General features: G+C 32.0%; 1 non-coding gene across 1 annotated transcript; it reads right to left on the bottom strand.

Moving 5' to 3' along the window:
• Positions 1-18,834: 18,834 nt before the first annotated feature.
• On the bottom strand, positions 18,835-18,939 carry LOC115836237. Its single transcript, XR_004031202.1, has one exon. It is a non-coding gene; the product is annotated as a U6 spliceosomal RNA (small nuclear RNA).
• Between the last annotated feature and the right edge of the window lie 214 nt (positions 18,940-19,153).

Raw genomic sequence — 19,153 nt, 5'->3', positions numbered from 1 at the left:
TATAAAAGTGAAGCACAAGTTTGTATAAATTTGGAAATATGCAGGAAATAATAAATTGAACATGAGATGAAACAGAAAATCATTCAAAGTATATCAAATGCACCAAACATTTTTAAGAGAGGTAGAGATTGATGTCTGATGTACCAAGTGTTCTTTCAACTGGAATTAAGGGACATCTTGGATAGATCTCAAAGGCATTGGTTATTTCTTACTCATCTTTGAATCCTCAACACTTTATCATCTTCTTACACATAATTGACCTTCCTAACTGTGTGATTGATGAAAGAGTAAGCCCAATTATTATGTAGAAAAGCAACAGAATTCACTGGAATTAAACTAATTGTTTCTCTATTAAACTGTCATTTAAATACCTTTATGAAAACAACCATAATTTTAGGATAAGTAATGTTGATCATTTTAGAATTTATCTTAAAATTTGAGCCTGCCATATGCCAGATATGGTAACTGTTAAAAGATTCACTTTTGATGTTAGACAAAGAAAAAAAGTAATAACCATAGTTTAAAAATCACAGCTTTAAAAAGTTCAACTGTTTATTTTACATCCTTATCATTATTTTTAGCATATTTAAATTTAAAAAATTTCTGTGTTAAACATATCAAAACACACTCGTTTATTCATTCACTTCTGTTTGTTTATACTCTTTTTTCTTGTACTTTACAATATTTGACTACTGGAGTGATTATAAATACAAGCAGACATTGTAGTGTTTTTCCTTTGTAATTCAAGCAGCTGAATACTTAATTAATTATGCATTTCAATGGAATTGAGCATGTAGGTAAAGCCAAAAAGAAATAGGAATAAATCTGTATTATTAACTAACCAATGAGGAAAAGGATCAGACCCTACCAAATCATACTCTGTACAGTAAATTAACTCTAAGTCAGTAAAACTTATTCAAATGGAAAGGGTAATGATAAATTGTTTTAAGCATGTACATGAGTGCATGGACTTCTAATAAAATATTCTGACCCAGTCATGTTTAAAAACCTGCTGATCTCAATTGAGCAGAAAGATTACCAGATTAAAAAATCATTCATAAAGTGATTGAGTCTCATTTCTGTCAGACTTATGGTAGAAAAACTTTACCAGCTCTCCCATATATTCGAAGAATTATTTATTTTATGTAGTTGCTCATAGAGAAAATACAGTGAATCAAAAAGCATCAGAAATACTTAAAAGCACCTAATTATAGAGCAGTTTTAATTTAGAAGGGAGGCTGGCTTTCTGAACATATATGACGTGGTAATAAATTGAAAGTAATAAATTACTTTTTGGATTTACGAAATGAAAAACATAAGATAATATAAAATTTAGACAACCTTATATAATTAAGAACTAATTTTAAATTACATTTGAACATTAGACTTAAAACTTTGATTTATATTAAATAAGAAAAAAGGAATCAAATCAATTATTCTGGCCTTCATGGATTCTAAATAACTCCAAGCGAACATTAGTATTTGAGGTGAGTTTGAAGGGGGTCTCATCTTTTAGAAATTGCATAGTACTAACCAGGAAAGTGATAGCACTTACAACACTGCTAGTTTTTCAATTAACCATAATAACGGTCAGACAAAACTATAGAAGTGAGCCTTTATTCAACTTTATTAATATTTTGTGGTCTTCTATTACAATAATATATCACCTAAAGCTGTAATTTTCATGTAGATTTATGCTATTTACAGGTCTTAATAGACTCATAGCTCTACAAAGTAGGTTGTTTAAAATACCTCTCAAGAGCTAGCAATCAAGGTAAGTAAAATTGAAGTGTTCAGGTTCAAGTTGAATGGCAGGTTCTTTGTTTTCTTCAACTTCTTGCACAATTGTCCTTTTCTTTTTCTTTTTTTTTAGAGAGAGAAAATATACAGACTTCTATAGTTTAGTTTCTGTGAAGATAAGCCAAGCTGCCACTGACTGCTGGCTCCTTCCCTCAAAATCAATACTGAAGAGAATCTAGAAGCAAGAGGAAAAATAAACCTGAATTCTAGTAACTCAGGCAGCATCCAAAAACTTAACAAATCTCTAAGCAGATTAAAGAATGTTTTTAATTAATATCTGTGGGGAAATTGAGTTGCCACAGCCCAAAGAAGAGAAATTTTGGAGTAAGATGTAAGTGGGTAGATTGGAGAAAAACTTTCAAAAATGTTTCTCTTGCTTCTCCCCCATACCCTTCTGACAAACATTGCTTGTTTGCTCTGGGTAGTAGCAGTGTAACATGAAACCTGTGCTTGGTTGAAGCACATGAAACCTGTGCTTGGTTGAAGACAGGATTTAACGACCAGCAGCCCTCAGGCATTCACTGCCATTATTCCTTATGTAAGGCTGCAAGGCTGTTCGAATACTTAGCGTGGAAGCAGCCTCCTTTCATTACTGCTTCTTCTCGGTGGTTTATAGGATGTTGTCCTTATCCAAGTGATTCATGATGGCTTCCCTCCTTATAAACATCCTCAACAGAAGGAGAAGAAACATTCATCTTCTACTTTTAGAACACATTAGAGATATTACATCCTCCAGAAGTTACCTTTCATCTCATTGGACAGAATTCAGTTATGTTGTGTACATGGCCACATGTGGTTGCAAGAGAAGCAAGGAAATACAATGTGTGCACACACAGAGACAGGCATACCCACATATATTTATTTACATATATAAAGATTTTTTTTCTGGGTGAACATATGCCCCATAAAAATTAAGGTCTTAATTACCGAAGAAAAGTTGAACATGTTACCTGGGTTTCAACTAAAAGATTCTTCCATAATCCTATCCTTTCCCTTTCCAAGTAGTCCTGCACACTCATCTCATCGTTTTGAAGAATATCAACTCTCCTACTTTCTATATGAAACAATACAGATCCTACTTCATTTGCTGCATCTACCTTAAAGTTCATAATCTTTGGGTCATGTGTGAAATTCTTCAGGTTATTTCCTTGCAGTGTATCACATACACAATTGTATATTAGTTAGCATAGTAAAATTTTATTTTGAAATAGGAGGAATAAATATTTTATGGCCACTGGTCAACAGCAAACTCCAAATCTCATGGAAGAGCAGAGACTTTCTTGCCAAGAAGGAAACTATATATCTTGATTGGCTCACCTGGCTGTAATAAGTTTCATTTTCTGAGAGATTCTTCTTATACCTTTCCTTCCATGGCCACATGCTCTCCAGCATTGGAGAGCAGGCATTTTTGGACTCTGAAAGGCGTTCACAGCCTGATTGTAGCTAATAGTAGTTTAGCAGCTTGAAATTGGAAAATGCTACATATCAGGACTGAAGAATGTGTTAATAACATAGATTAAGCTCAAAACTGTCTTAACTTTAATCATTACATTGTAAATGGCACAAAAGATTTAAAGAGATGTCTTTCCAATATTTGAAAATTATAATATGTTTTAGCAAATTAATCACACACGTGGTCAATGAACAAATGAATGCCTAACATATGGCTTTGTAATTTCTTTTTTCTCTTACTTGTTAATGCAAAGAAAATATCAACCAAATTTAATGTCAAAACTACCCTTGTTCATCTGGTGTAACCATAGGCTGTCTATTGAAGGATGTCAGAACATGCCACCCCAAAATATGCCGCTCTGGCATACTGAGTATTTTGAGTTAAAGGCACTTGAAAACAGCAGATGCAAGATAAACATTTTGACCTTCCTTCTGTTTTCAAAAAGCAGGAAATAAAATTCCAATAGGAAAGATGATGTTTTCCTTATTCCAGGACTGTAAATTCTTATCATCTAGGATGGGAAGTTGAGGCTAGAAAAATCTGTAAAAACAAACTTTATCAAACTAATCCTTATCTTCCTAGTAATTTCACTCAATTAATTACTGTATACCATAGCCCTAGTTCCCTTACCTTGCAACATTTTCACATTTACTTTTTTTTGGTCTAATTCAGTATACAAGTGTTTAACTCCGTGTCATTGGGTTTTAATTTCATTATGAAGTCTTGATTAAGCATAAAACTTGTATTAAATAAACTATATACTTTTTTTCTATTGATCTGTCTTTTCTCAATGTAACTGTCATGTCCAACTGAAAAACTCCAGAAAGTAGAGGTAAACTTTTGTCTCACCTACACTACAGATATGAGCATTTGACCAAAATCAATAACAGCATTCTATAAGAATCAGTTGACTATTTGAAATTATCAGTAAAGTATAATTTATATTCTATTATTATTTGTGAGGTATTTGCTTTATCATTAACACCTTGCATTAATGTGGTACATTTGTTATAATATATGAATCAATATTAATGTACTACCAACTGAGGTCCATAGATTACATTCAGGTTTACTCTTTGTGTTGCACATTCTATAGATTTTGAAAAATGTAAAATTCATGATCAATATACTTTAAATATAGAATTTAATCAAAATAGACAAAAATGTTAATGTGACTAAACTACACATTTGTTTTTAGGTTTATTTTGTATGGTTTCTCTCCCTACTAGAATATTAGCCCATTAGGAGTCCTTAGACTATTTTGTTTACTATTATATTTGCAATGCCTAGGGCAGTTTCTTGCATGGAGTAGATGCTCAATAAATATTGAGCATATATTGTGTGTTGAATATACAAGTGTGAATTTGATATTTTTGAGACAGAGTTCATATTTTCTAGTACAAAACAAAATAAGAGACTGGAGCAAACAATTTTAAACTATATTTGAAAATCTCAAAAATGTTGTTATGATAAAGAGGGAAAGAGGTGAATAAATTAATTATAAAATGTATAATTTTGGAGGAACATACATAACATCTCATTAGCTACCATATCCAGTGAAGTGTTTACAAATAGGTCACAGTTTCAACTAAAATATAAATATTAATCACCATTGGTGTTCTTCATGTAAAATAGTAAATACAAAGGAGGAGCCATAAATAATAGAAAACATAGTTTGTGGGGTACAGTAAAATTAATTATTTAGCACAGATAGCATATATATTTAATAATAATTAGTTAGCGAGTGAAAGAAACCACTATAAGAATTGAAAAAGTCATGAACATCCAATAGGTGTAAAAATACGATGAAACTGGCTTGAGGAAGTTCGCATATCAAGCTTTTGGGAAAAAAGAAATGGTACTCTCACATATTCTAAAGTCTGAAAAGAGTTTAAGCAGTTACAAAGGTGTGGGGCCGACTTTACGAAAAGGAGCAAGGGATAATACAGTGCCCATTTATAGAGATAGGGAAAAAGAAAGACAGAGATACAGACAGGGAGAACTATGTGGAAAGGATCACTTGGCAAGAACTCTCTCCTTCATAAGATTAACACAACCAATGCAGAGAGATGTGGCAGAATAGGAAAGAGTTGGGGGACTAAGTACCTCTAACTCTCTCTTTTCCTACTCTCTATATCCCCTGTCAGCATCTCTTTTTGTTAAAATCTCATCATAAAATTGAAAGTAATCAATCCATTGATGTGGCCAATAAAAATCCACCTTTCAGTCATAGAATAGGATGCAGAAAGTAGAGAATAACATTCATAACATAAGGTGTCACTTGAGTTTATCTTTGCAAATTTGCTTAGGTCTGAAAAATGAGTATGAGTTGACTTAGGCTTCTGCCAACCAGACTTGATTAAATATCACCTAACCAGAATATCCATATGTTATATTTTCAGTGACCTCTTGTTCAATTAGTCATTGATATTAATAATGCCCAGGGCCAAATACCCAGAAAACCACAGCTGTGATCAATCACAGTTAAACTGATTATTTTGCTATAGCAATATAATTGGAGGAGTCAAGAGATGTCTCTGTAAGGAGAGGATATTATAAGGTGTGAGCCAATAATAAATGACATAGGAGAGCACTCAAGGAAGCAAGGGTCTATTCCAGATTAGGCACTAGTAGGAAAGAAAGAGATTTGATGTGTGTGTGTGTGTGTGTGTGTGTGTGTGTGATGTGTGTGTGGGATGTACGTATAAGTGTATGTATGTATGTTTACGCATCTATCTATATCTATCTATTATATATATCTCCAGTGAAAGACAATTATGTGGGGTTTGTCATTGCATAGTGGTGCTTTTGTATTTGGCTATTTTCAGACATCACTTAACAATGATTATGGAGTGTTCTTGTTTGGGTCTTGTTCCATCCTTGTTCCATCAAGTCTGTGAAGAGTCCTCATATGATGTTTATATTTTGTGAAATTGCTCATGTCCAGTAGGAAAGACCCCATGCTAGCTGTTTTTCTTCTGTTGTCAACTGGATCCTACAAGGGACATTTTTCTTCCTCTCTAAGCTACTTTTTTTGGCTAACAGCATCTGATATCAGACTGCATTTAAGACACAGGATTTTAATTTGTTGAGGCCAGATTCACATAGTTTTTAAGATTCTGTTGATGAGAAAGTTGTTGTCTATGGTTGGACAAGAGTGTGTCCCTCCTGTTCCTTTTGTAGCATGTTGAGTTATTGAATTATCTAATGTGACGATGGCTTCACATTATTATCACTACTCTAAATAGGAAACATTGGCCAGCTACAATGCATTCAGTTACAAAAATTAAATGTTGATTTGTTCCTGTAAAGAGCTATGAAGCTAGGGCCTAGAAAACAAATCCCAATTATTAACATATGTTCTAGCATTTAGCTAGGTTATTTTTTAGATTCAATTGTTCTTTTATTTTAGAGAAGTCACACATTTATATAAGTGCAGTAGGAATTTTATATAGCACAAATTCCTTCTTTTTTTCTTTTTCTTTTTTTTTTTTTAAAGACAAAGTTTTGCCCTGTTGCCCAGGCTGGAGTGCAGTGGTGCAATCTCTGCTCACTGCAACCTCTGCCTGTTGGGTTCAAAAGATTCTTTCACCTCAGCCTCCTGAGTAGCTGGGATTACATACAGGTGCCCACCACCACACCCGGCTAATTTTTGTGTTTTCAGTAGAGACTGGCCAGGCTGGTCCCAAACTCCTGACCTCGAGATCCACCTGCCTCAGCCTCCCAAAGTGCTGGGAGTACAGGTGTGAGCCACCACACCCAGCCAAATTATTTCTTTGATAATGAAGAGGAATCAAGGGATAGCTGTTGGTTTATGAAACTAGTGGCTCAGTATAAACTAGTTTTGAGAATCTCTAAAACATAATACTGTAATTGATATCTTTTCCTAGGTTCAGAAATCAAATTTGTAAAAAAAACTTTTTCCAGTTTTATTATTGTATCACTGAAAATGTGGCTTACACATTATGTATGAAGAGGGAGTCAGTTATTCTTCCTGGGAGCTCTCCTGAATAAGCAGGTATGCTTGCCTTACTTTTGAGTTATCTTTTTAAGAAAAATACATGACAGTAGTTTCAGATATATGAAAGCCTCTAACAATCGCCTGAAATATTATACACAGGACAGATGAGTATGCAATAAGCCAAGCAAGCTTGGCTTCCACATGAGATGTTGTGCCCTAGTGGGCACAGAAAGGATTGGGAGTATAAGTATTGTTTATTACTAGAAAAGCAAGCCAATTACTAGTATCTGAATGCAGGCAAATTTTCTGAGTAAAAATAAATAGTAACTACAGGTTAAAAGTTATCATAAGAGAATAAACTGGCTACAGTAAAAATGATAACTGCATATTTATTTTTACTGGTGAGCTGTTTTCTGTTGACAACTCTAGTATTATTTTAGTGAAAGTATTTTTGTGACTAAGAGTGGAGGGGAAAGCCAATTTTTACAAGATTAATTGTTGAGGTTACTAATGACAGGACAATTTATATATCAGAGGGAACCTGTGGAAGCAAATACAATATGCCTTTTAAGTGGTGAAAGGGATAGCTGTTAAATTTATGTCTTTAGAATTACATGGCATATGACAAATTTGACGATTAATTAGATTTAGATTAGAAACTATAATTTGAGAAAAACATGAGAGTTTTGCCTTTCCTTAGGTGATAGAAGGTGGTATGAGGTGAAGAACAATATGGTGAGGATACTCAAAAACAACTGAGAGAGAGCAGGTGGTCACAGAGCTAACAAAATATCACAAGAATTATAATAAGTAGTAAATCAAAGGGAAATAAATAAGTTGACATATGAGAACATTAATCATGTTTTATTATTTTGGGTGGAAGCTGTCTGCTTCGTCCCATCATCTGCTTGACCTGAGAATGCTGAGTCATGTTAGACTTGAGAATGTTAAGTCATCTCTCATCTTCTGAGTTTTGTCTACTTCTAGAGGCTTTCTACAAATTTTTGACCTATAATATAGTCCAGAAGAAATGATGATTTTTAAAAATAGTAATACATAAGCCTAAAGATTAATATGTTGCAATTTTACAGTTATACTAGTTATTAATAGTTACAAGGCCAAATCCATAGAAGCTTAAAAAAGGTTTCTTTCTCAGTGCCTCTTTCAAGAGATAAGCTTCCATGTTTCAGGACACTCAGAGACTTCTTAGGTGGATAATTTGGAAGGGATGGTATTACCTGCTGGTAACGAGACTGAGTGTCTCTTTCAGTATTTAGTCACATCATCTTACAATTGGAAAAGAACATGAATCAGAGTTGAAATTTCAAGTTTGCTTTCTTAGTAATGATAAATGGATAGCTTTTGGTTGATAGAAGAAATGTACCAGCAATTCTAAACAGTGCCTGTGATAAAATATCCCTCCCAGAAAAAGAAAAAACAAAAACAAAACATACCTGTTTTTTTTTTTTGCTTTAAATTCTAAACAATTGCTCTTGTTTTGCAGAAAGTATAAGCAGTCTTCCTTTGCTTTCTGTGAGAGAGTTGATTCCAAGACCTCCTGTGTAAAGCAAAATCAATAGATGCTCAAGTCCCTGATATAAAATGACATGTTATGTGCATATAATCTATGCACATCCTCCCATATATTTTAAATCATATGTGGATTACTTATAATGCCCAACACAATGTAAATGTTATGTAAATAGTTATGCTGTATTTTTTATTTTTCTCTTTAAATTGTGTTTTTATTTTTTACTTTGTGTGTGTGTGTTTTTGTTTTAATTTTTGATCCACAGTTGGTGGAATCCATAGATGTGGAATTCATGGATATGATGGGCCAACTGTATGTATATGTCTATACACAAATGTGTGTGTTTGCATCCACAGATTGTGTATTTAAAATACATATAATAAATATGAAGGATTCAAATTAGTTTATTTTAGTACTTATCCATTAATCAGATATGGAAGTAAGAATTACAATACATGTGGTACTACATGTTTCTGTTTTATATAGTACATGCAAAATTAACAATGGCATATCACATTCACTCTTTTGTGGAGTTCAGTCTTTTGATGTGTTTCTTTATGCATGGCTTATTTTTTTATTTTTGGAGAGAAAAAATATTATTTTCAGGCTCATGTCATCAATGAAAAATGCTACAGAATATAAGGTACCAGAGAAAATATTTTGCCGGAAAAGATGTAGTGCTCAATATAAAGCTGTGTTCACAATAATACATTTTGAAAACCTCAACTTTTAAAGTACTATGAATCTATTTTAAAATGCAGAAAACAAGGAAGGGTTCCAGTTTTTATATCTTATACCTCTGATACATGAGGGTTTGTTTGTTTCTTGAGTAGAGTTTCAAGAATAGAAAACTTGATTAGATTGTATGAAAAGGATGTCACCTCAGAAAAGTTTGGTACTTGGTATCTACAATGCTTAGCCAGTTTTAAATATCTGCAAAGCTGCTTTTTTGGTAATTAATTCGAGAAATTTTGGGATAGATTATAATCTCTTTGGATTACATACCTTCTTGGAATATACCATATTCTAAATAATGCATTTTTTTCCTGGCAGAATTTCAATTTCTCTTTGAATATTTTTGCTGTTTCTTAGGTATTTAACAAAAAGAGTTAGTTAGAAAATGTTGTTGTTTTGTAAATAGCAATATGTCATTTATGTCTTGTATTAAGTAAGAGTCATAAGAGAATGTTAAATTCTTAGGTGTTGGTTGGTGATGTATTAGAATACAAGAAAGTTTCAGTAAACCCTAAGGGCATGTCAGTCCAGGGGTATTGTTTATTCTTCCATGTGAAGACAAATATTGATTGTGTGGATCTAAGTGAAAACTAAGGAAGAACAAGTCTACCAGTCAACCAAAAACGGGTGACCCCAGGAGCTACTGAAGACAGAACAGTATTTGAGTTAGTACATAAAAAGTAAAGGATCACAAACTTGTTTATAGCTCATAAACCCATGAAACTTTTTTTTTGGCCTTTCAACCATTTACTGATTTTTATTATTATTAGTATTTTTTTTATTATACTTTAAGTTCTAGGGTATATGTGCACAACGTGCAGGTTTGTTGCATATGTATGCGTGTGCCATGTTGGTGTGCTGCACCCATTAACTCGTCATTTACATTAGGTATATCTCCTAATGCTATCCCTCCCCCCTGCTCCCACCCCACAACAGGCCCCAGTGTGTGATGTTCCCCTTCCTGTGTCCAAGTGTTCTCATTGTTCAATTCCCACCTATGAGTGAGAATATGCAGTGTTTGGTTTTTTTATCCTTGCGATAGTTTGCTGAGAATGATGATTTCCAGCTTCATCCATGTCCCTACAAAGGACATGAACTCATTCTTTTTTATGGCTGCATAGTATTCCATCGTGTATATGTGCCACATTTTCTTAATCCAGTCCATCATTGTTGGACATTTGGGTTGGTTCCAAGTCTTTGCAATTGTGAATAGTGTCATAATAAATATGCATGTTCATGTGTCTTTATAGCAGCATGATTTATAATCCTTTGGGTATATACCCAGTAATGAGATGACTGGTTCAAATGGTATTTCTAGTTCTAGATCCTTGAGGAATCACCACACTGTCTTCCACAATGGTTGAACTAGTTTACAGGCCCACCAACAGTTTAAAAGTGTTTCTGTTTCTCCACATTCTCTCCAGCACCTGTTGTTTCCTGACTTTTTAACGATCGCCATTCTAACTGGTGTGAGATGGTATCTCATTGTGGTTTTGATTTGCATTTCTCTGATGGCCAGTGATGATGAGCATTTTTTCATGTGTCTGTTGGCTGCATAAATGTCTTCCTTTGAGAAGTGTCTGTTTATATACTTTGCCCACTTTTTGATGGGGTTGTTTTTTTTCTTGTAAATTTGTTGGAGTTCATTGTAGATTCTGGATATTAGCCCTTTGTCAGATGAGTAGATTGCAAAAATTTTCTCCCATTCTGTAGCTTGCCTGCTCACTCTGATGGTAGTTTCTTTTGCTGTGCAGAAGCTCTTTTTTTAGCAGTCGACAACATGAGTGTTAAAGAGCTAATGAGTTGAATTACAAGTCACTTTTGTATGAAATATTCCACAATAGGCTTCGGTCCTTTTTTGGTTTTGGGTGCAATTGATATACTAATGATCTATGAATGAAAGAGTCACCATGGATTTGTAGAAAGTGTATGTGTGAAGAGCTTTTGACTTCATCAAATTTTTATAGTTTTCTCCTATTAATTTTTTTTTGGAGTGATATTACAAAGAAGGAACATATATTTGCTAGTAAGAGGGTCAAGAGTTCCAGTTACAAATTTTTTTTAAGGGGGGAACTTGAGAGGCAATTTAAATTTAAATCTCTTTAGATTTACTCCTTGAAGGAATCTTATGACTCATAATAAGTGATACAAAGAATGGTAGGATTATAGTCCTAATTTATGTTCAGTTGTGAGTCTTTTATCTTAGTTGTTTTAAGAAAATCACTGGACACTGGGCACACAGTCCTGCTTGAAATGCATTCATATCCCCTTAGGAAAGGGCTTCTATTGCTTTTTAAGGATGTGACAATTAATTTTCCATGGCTCTCTTTATATTCATTATATTAGTAAGCGTTTCCATAGAAATGATTTTGTTGTTTATGTTTTTGTTTCCCTTAATGGCGGGGCATATCCATTAAGCTGCTTTATTCATAAGGCTATACTTTCATTTTAAACTATATTTTTTAAAACATATTTCCTTTCTAATGTCTCTTAATATTGTGCAGCCAAATGCAAAAATTCATGCAGTGAAACAATCTGCCAGCCTATCTTTTGTTTACGTACTAGAATTGCAATTTCTCGTTTGAAACCATTGATGCAGTATTAGAAAAGGCCATGAAGACATCTGGATTAAAGGCTATCCCTAAAGATTGTCTCGGGGTTGTTATTAATGCTAGAGATTTTCCCTTTTGTCACTTGCAAGAATGAATTAATGTTCAATTTAATTTCAGCAGGAAAAACATGCAGTTTTTAAAACTTGTTCTATCTAACATGATCTGAGATATACTAATTCAGTAAAGTTTACTTCATTTTCTTCAAATGATATGCATGCATTCCCCCCAAAATTCATGTGTTAGAAAAGTGATCCCTAATGCAACAGTGTGGGAGGTGGGGACTAATGGCACAAAGTAAAATGGTACCTGCACTATTAAGCAATTAGAAATACAAGATTTAATTTTTTTAAACATTGAGCACCATAAAGTACTCAGACAATTTTAGTAATAAATGCTTATATACCTTTCAGATTGTTTAAAAAAGAGACTAAAAATAGATTAAAAATATAGAGGCATGTAATATGCATACACTTCCCTTCTCCAAAGAATAATTATGTTAATAATTTCCTCCATTAGCAATTTTACAGGCAATATTTTTTGGTTGTGATACAATTATACTAGAAGTTAATATTCTTTTAACAGTCAGAAAACATATTCCTATGAAAAATTGGAAACATTTTCTTAACTAACCATTTTAGCAAAGAGCAGAAACAAATTGTAAATTATGCTGTGGTAATTAGAAAATATAAAAGAGAAAATCAGTACTAAAATTTTAAATTATCTGTAAAGTAATGAAATAAAAAGCATTTCATTGGAAAATATTGATATAAAAGATAGTGCTAAGACTGTTTCTAGAGAAAGAAACAAATACTTAAATGTCTTCAATAATTTTAATAAACAATCAGATCACTAGTAAGAGACAACAACCACACATTAAGTATTATTTTTTGGTAAAATTTAAACTAATGAATTTGGAAATAGTCAGCAATAACAAATGTCATTCATTCAGCAAATGTTCCAAGAGTGCCTACTCCATGCCAGGAACTTTTCCAGGCCTTGAGAAACAGTTTTGAATCAGAGAAAAATTTTGACTTCTTGTTTACATTCTAGTGGAGAGGAGCAAGTAATTATGGAAAGTAAATATAAAAGATAATGCAGGAATGTAGACTTGCAATTAAAAAAAAACTGGTCAATGAATATCTCAAGTATATCCAAAAGTAAAATACACTGGGATAAAATCTGACTATTTGAAAAAAGTCATGTAACTATCTGGAGAAACTGCATTCCACCAATAAACAATGTTTTAAAGAATAGCAAATATCAACGTAATTCATTAAAAAGACTTTTAAAATGTTCATGTCCTTTCATTAAAAGTTTAAAATTTGAAAAACATGAGACGATAAAATACATCAGAATTAAGAAAAAGAAAAACTACATTATCTCTCATTATGAAAATACTAAAATGATTGTAAGAAGTCACGTGATATTAATACTCTGTGCATACATATAATATTAAATACAAAGTAGGTGCATGATTTCTTAGAACGGTATAAATAACCTACATATACTCTATGCATATGTATAACATTAAATTCATATACTCTATGCATATACTCTATGCATACGTAAAACATTAAATTCAAAGTAGATGCATGATTTCTTAGAACGGTATAAATAACCTACAGTGATATAATAAAAATAGAATCTAAATGGAACAATAAACAGAAGATATTGTAAAGTTAGTTTTCCTAGTATTTTAAAAAGGCAAGAAGATGAGACGTTTGATACTTGTTTTTCCGAATTTGAAAGTAAAAACTTATAAAACAAGTATTTTAAAGAAGTTATTTAAAAATTGATTTGGTTTCACCTCAATAAAAATTAAATATTTTACGAAACTTGCATACATATAAACACCATGAAACTGACATGGGAAAAAATAAACATATCAGTCAGGCAAATAAAAACACTGGAAAGATGAGATGATACCATCAATTTTATTTAATTTTTTTGGTCAGCATGTAGCAAAATTTAAAATATACATCATCCTTTGTACCTCTAGGAATTTATTTCACTTATATCTTTCTCCAGTGGTATAAATACAAAATGTTCATTGAAGCATCCAAAAAAATGATAAAAATACAAGCATTTGCTACAAAGACTTATGTGAAAAGTTCATCCAAATGAAGGTCTGTGAAAAATATACAACTTAAACATAGAAATATTTATAAAACCTATTCTTAATGAGTACAGATTACTCATAAAAGTTATGGACACTAAATTAATTAGAAAAAAATTATATGTATGCATAAATTATTAAAGTGCATTAAAATTCTGAAAGATTACACAAAATTTAGAGCATATCTTAGTGGAGGTGGAAGGTAAAAAACTTTCAAGTTCAATCTTTAAATTTTTCTACAAAGTTTTTAAAAATTGTTAAATGAGAATTAATTACATGATTGAAAAAGATAATTAAAAATAAAATAAAATAAGCTATAGGTTAATGCAAATAACTTAAAGGACAAAAATGTTTTAGAACAGCTTGCTCAATTCAATCTAGTAAAAAAAAATCTTCTCATGCAAATTCTGTGTTTTAAACATCTTTTTGATAAAGGAAATTGATGTATATAAAAGATAGTGGCATGAATCTTCCAACTTAAGTTAAATTTGATAAGAAAGCTCATTACTGTCTAAATGAGCAGTATGAGAAATTAAATGCTGGGCATGGCTCAGGAATAACTGCTTAGCATATGCTACCATTGCATAATAAAAATCATTGTGCAGTAACACATGAAAGTGTTTCTAAGCCATTATGATAATATTTGAGTTTCAGAGTTTATTGAAATATTTGGTTCTCATTTGTCTTTTGCATTCGCAAATGGTTTTATTTTTATTTGATGTGAAAATATTATTATTAATGCAACAGTGGATTTTTAAAGGATATTTTAATGCCTGTGCAAGAGAGAGCATGTTAAAATTGATCATTATCAGATGAAACATCACACTTCACTAGCAGCAGTTTATTTTTTCAACTGTTTGTTGTTCTGTGTTGTTCCCTCAATATACAAAATAAGATCAAAACACAAAAAAGCATCGTAAAATGCCACCGGAAAATGGAAAGATAAGGTTTTTATAATGTATCACTAGTGCTCATTTGTTAAGGCAATTTCCCAGACTCCCAATGTATTTTAAATAATTTTGCAAAACAAATCTATGGTTCTTATTAAATAACCATGTAATTTAAAACAAAACATAGTAGACATGATAATAAAGGTATCACTTTTCATTCCAAATTGAACTTTATGTTATATAATATAATATATATTTAAATCACATTCAAATTTAGAAAAAAATTTATCACTTGTTATTGTTTAATAACAAATGATAAAGATTCAGGTCTATTTGCTATAGCAACAAAAGAAATTATAAACAAGATAATCATGGAAGGCGCAAATTTTATTTTTCTTTCTTTCTTCTATGACATGGACAAAAATAAGAACTCTATAATGGTAAGGGTGTATTCATGGCCTACCAAGTCTGCTAACTTGAAGGTCTGCCTTTTCTAGTATTGCCCAGATCCACTTGGTCAGTGATATCTTCAGTCAAAGGGAAGAAGATGTATTGAGGAAGGGAAATGTATACTCTTTCTCATTGAAGGCACGAAGGAGAATTTTTTCCTCACATTTCCATTTACAGAATGTGTTCACAGAGGTTAGCCAGAACATAGCTGAACAGCCAAACTAGAGGCTGGTAAATGTACTCTCTTGCTGGACTTTCAGGTAATCAGTTACTTTTCAGGATTTTTATTATGGAAAATTGTAGAAGGGATATTGGGCATAACTCATAGACTTTCAAAGGTTTTGGTAAAAAAAATGTTTCACATCATGTAAGAAAAATAATTGTCATACTGCAGGGATTATAATAAATATGTTAATTTAACAGAAGCTTAAGACAATAGAATTAGAATAGTTGTCAAAGTAGATTTAAGTAGTGTGGATAAAATATACATAAAAACTAACTCCCTTTCACATCTTTCTATTTAGTTTTGCTTTTGTGTTTCATTTCTCAACTCTTCAATCTAAAACCTTTCAAAACTGTTCTGCTGAGATGAATAGGCAGACTACACTATTCCAAGATTGTTAGCTTACAATAAAAGAATCCTAGACTGTTAACTGTTTCTTTCTCCTATTATTCTCAAGAAAGATCTTACTTCTATAGATGAGTACTTCAATTTAGAAAATAACTTTTCTCTCCATGTTATTTGTTATGAAAAAGCTTTGTATAGCTATTCTATTCATTTATTTCTGTCTAATATTCATATCAACGTCCAGAGTAATGACTTTAAAGAAAATATTTTTGAGTCTACAAACAACAAGAATCATCTACCAGTAAACATTATGTTCTGTCTTCTCTTGGTATTGTATTGCTCTTCAGTTCCAGGAAAACTAAAGTCCACTGATTATCATCCAAAAAATTAGTTAAGATAAGCAGAGAAATGTCAATTTTTTTGCTATTGGGTGAAAGGTTCCGTAAAATGGAGATTTAAGTTAAATTGAATAATAGTTTTTCTAAGATTTCTGTTTTTTGTTGATTTCCATTTAAACATTCCTTAAATTATAGACAAAGGTATGTTAAAACCATCAACCATAATATTGAATTTGTCTATTTCTCTTTCCAGTATATTTATTTTTCCTGTGATTTGAATCTTTTCTCTCAGTTGCATAACCACAGAATTGCCACATCTTCTCAGTTAATTGTCCCTTTTATTATTATTATATGCTCCTCTTTGCAACTATTAATATGATCTATCCTTATTATTTGAGTGTGCCATATTTGCAAATTTCCTGCTCACTAAAATTTATTTTTAACCCCAAAATCAATACTCAGAGATTTTCTCAGTCATTTGCAGACATGTGCAGAGCCACAAAACGACTGAATTGCCCAACCCCCAGGTCCCCAGCTGAAATTAAACAAGATGACACTGCCTTCTTATTTCTTCTCTCATGTAGAGTTCACCATAAAATGGAGTTGGTAGGAGCAGGGCAGTGTAAGGGAAGAAGCTCTGGATCTGGGGCCAGTTAGAGGGAGTGTGAATTCCAACTCAGGCAGAGATTAGTGGGGTGGTCTCAGGTAAGTCATTCAACATTTCTGAATCTGTTGTTCTTTTTTTATAACATTAAGAAATTAAAATCCACCATAATTTTTTTTAGGATTTAAGATTATAATCTGTTAAATGTGTGCGTGTGTGTATACTTACTCTTTGGAATCGTGGTCCAGTATTCACTAATTCAGTGCTTGTGTGACTTTGTAGAACATAAATACTACAAGTAATGTGATTAATTGCATTTCTTTTTCTAATGTGTACTTATTATGATATTAATATAGCTATTCCAGCTTTTGTTTGAATAGTGTTAGAATAGTATACAATTTTTTATCCTTTTTTTATACATATCTTATATTAAAAGTAGTTTTCTGGTTGACTATTTATACTTGATCTCCTTCTCTGCGTCTTCCTCCTCCATTACCTCATCTGCCTCCAATTCCTCCTCTGTCTTACTAAGTTCACCTTTGCAATCTTTGCCATTTAACTGTGTTTCAACCTTTTATATTTAATGCAATTGGTGGTATGGTTGACTTTAAGTCTACCATTTTGCTGTTTGCTTTCTCTTTGACAACTTCTATTTGTTTCTGTTTTCTTTCCTATCTTCATACCTTCTTTAGGTTTTTATTTAATACCATGTATTATTTACTCTTGGCTAATTAGCTATATTTAAATTTTCTTTCTTTTTCTTTAATTTTCTTTTACAGGACAATCTAAGGTTTACAATATTTATCTTATTACAATATACCTTCCAACAATATTGCAGACTTTTTTACATAGCATTAACCCCTTATACAAATATTTTTCAGTTTGTCTCTGTCATCCTTTGTACTGTTGTATTAATAATTTTACTTCTGAATATGTTTTAAATAATAAAATATGTTGTTATTTTTGTTTTAAATAATCAATTATCATTTATTTATTGAGACCAGGTCTCATTGTGTTGCCCAGGCTGGGGGTGCAGTGGTGCAATCACAACTCACTGTAACCTCAAACTTCTGGGCTCAAGTGATCCTCCTGTCTCAGCCTCCTGAGTAGCTAGGACTAAAGATGTATGCCACTTTGCCCAGCTAGTTTTTCTTTTAATGTTTTTTTTTTATTTTTTTTATTTTTATTTTTTGTAGAGATGGGATCTAATTGTGTGGGCCAGGCTTGTCTTGAACTCTTGGCCTCAATTGATCATCTTGCCCCAACCTCCCAGAGTGCTGAGATTACAGGAGTGAGCCACTGTGTCTGGCTCAATTATGTTTTAAAAGAAACTTGAAAAGGAGAAGAGGCCATATTTACTCACATATTTACTAATTCTGTTACTCTTCACTTCTATATGAAGGGCTTAATTTCCACCTAGGGTCATTTTATTTCCTTTTGAAAAAAATTGCTAAGTATTAATTTTAGTGTAAGTTATTTGGTAATGAATCTATAAGTGTTTGGTTTAAAATGGTATTTATTTCTCTTCATTTTCTAAAAGAATTTTTTTTCTGGCTGTACAATTTTAAATTGAAGAGGTGTACTTCTCTTCCTCAGCACCTTAAAGACATTTTTTTTGTCTTTTGCCTTATGTTCGATCCAAAAAGAATTATTAGTCATATTCATCTTTCATTTCTAGTATATAATGTGCCTTTTTCCCTTTAATTTCTTTTTAGATTTTTCTCTTTTCCATGTATTTATAGTAATTTGATTAGGATGTAATTTGATTTTTATTCCTGAAATACAGAACAATTCATGAATTTATGTCATTCTTGTGTAGGGGCTATGCTAATCTTCTCTGTATCTTTCCAAATTTAGTATATGTGCTGTTGAAGCAAGCACTTGATTTAATTTTCTTTTTATATTACCTGAGATTTGATGGCCATTCTATTTTTTAAATTTAATTTCTCATTTTTAATTTTTATGTGTGCATAGTAGGTGTATATATTTATGGGGTACATGTGATGGTTTTATGCAGGAATATAATGTGCAATAACCATATCAGAGAAATTGAGGTATTTAACACCACAAGCATTTATTACTTCTTCATTGCAAG

This window comes from Nomascus leucogenys, chromosome 7b, assembly GCF_006542625.1.
Source record: "Nomascus leucogenys isolate Asia chromosome 7b, Asia_NLE_v1, whole genome shotgun sequence".
NCBI classification, from domain to species: domain Eukaryota; kingdom Metazoa; phylum Chordata; class Mammalia; order Primates; family Hylobatidae; genus Nomascus; species Nomascus leucogenys.
This window is presented reverse-complemented; position numbering and strand designations above follow the sequence as displayed.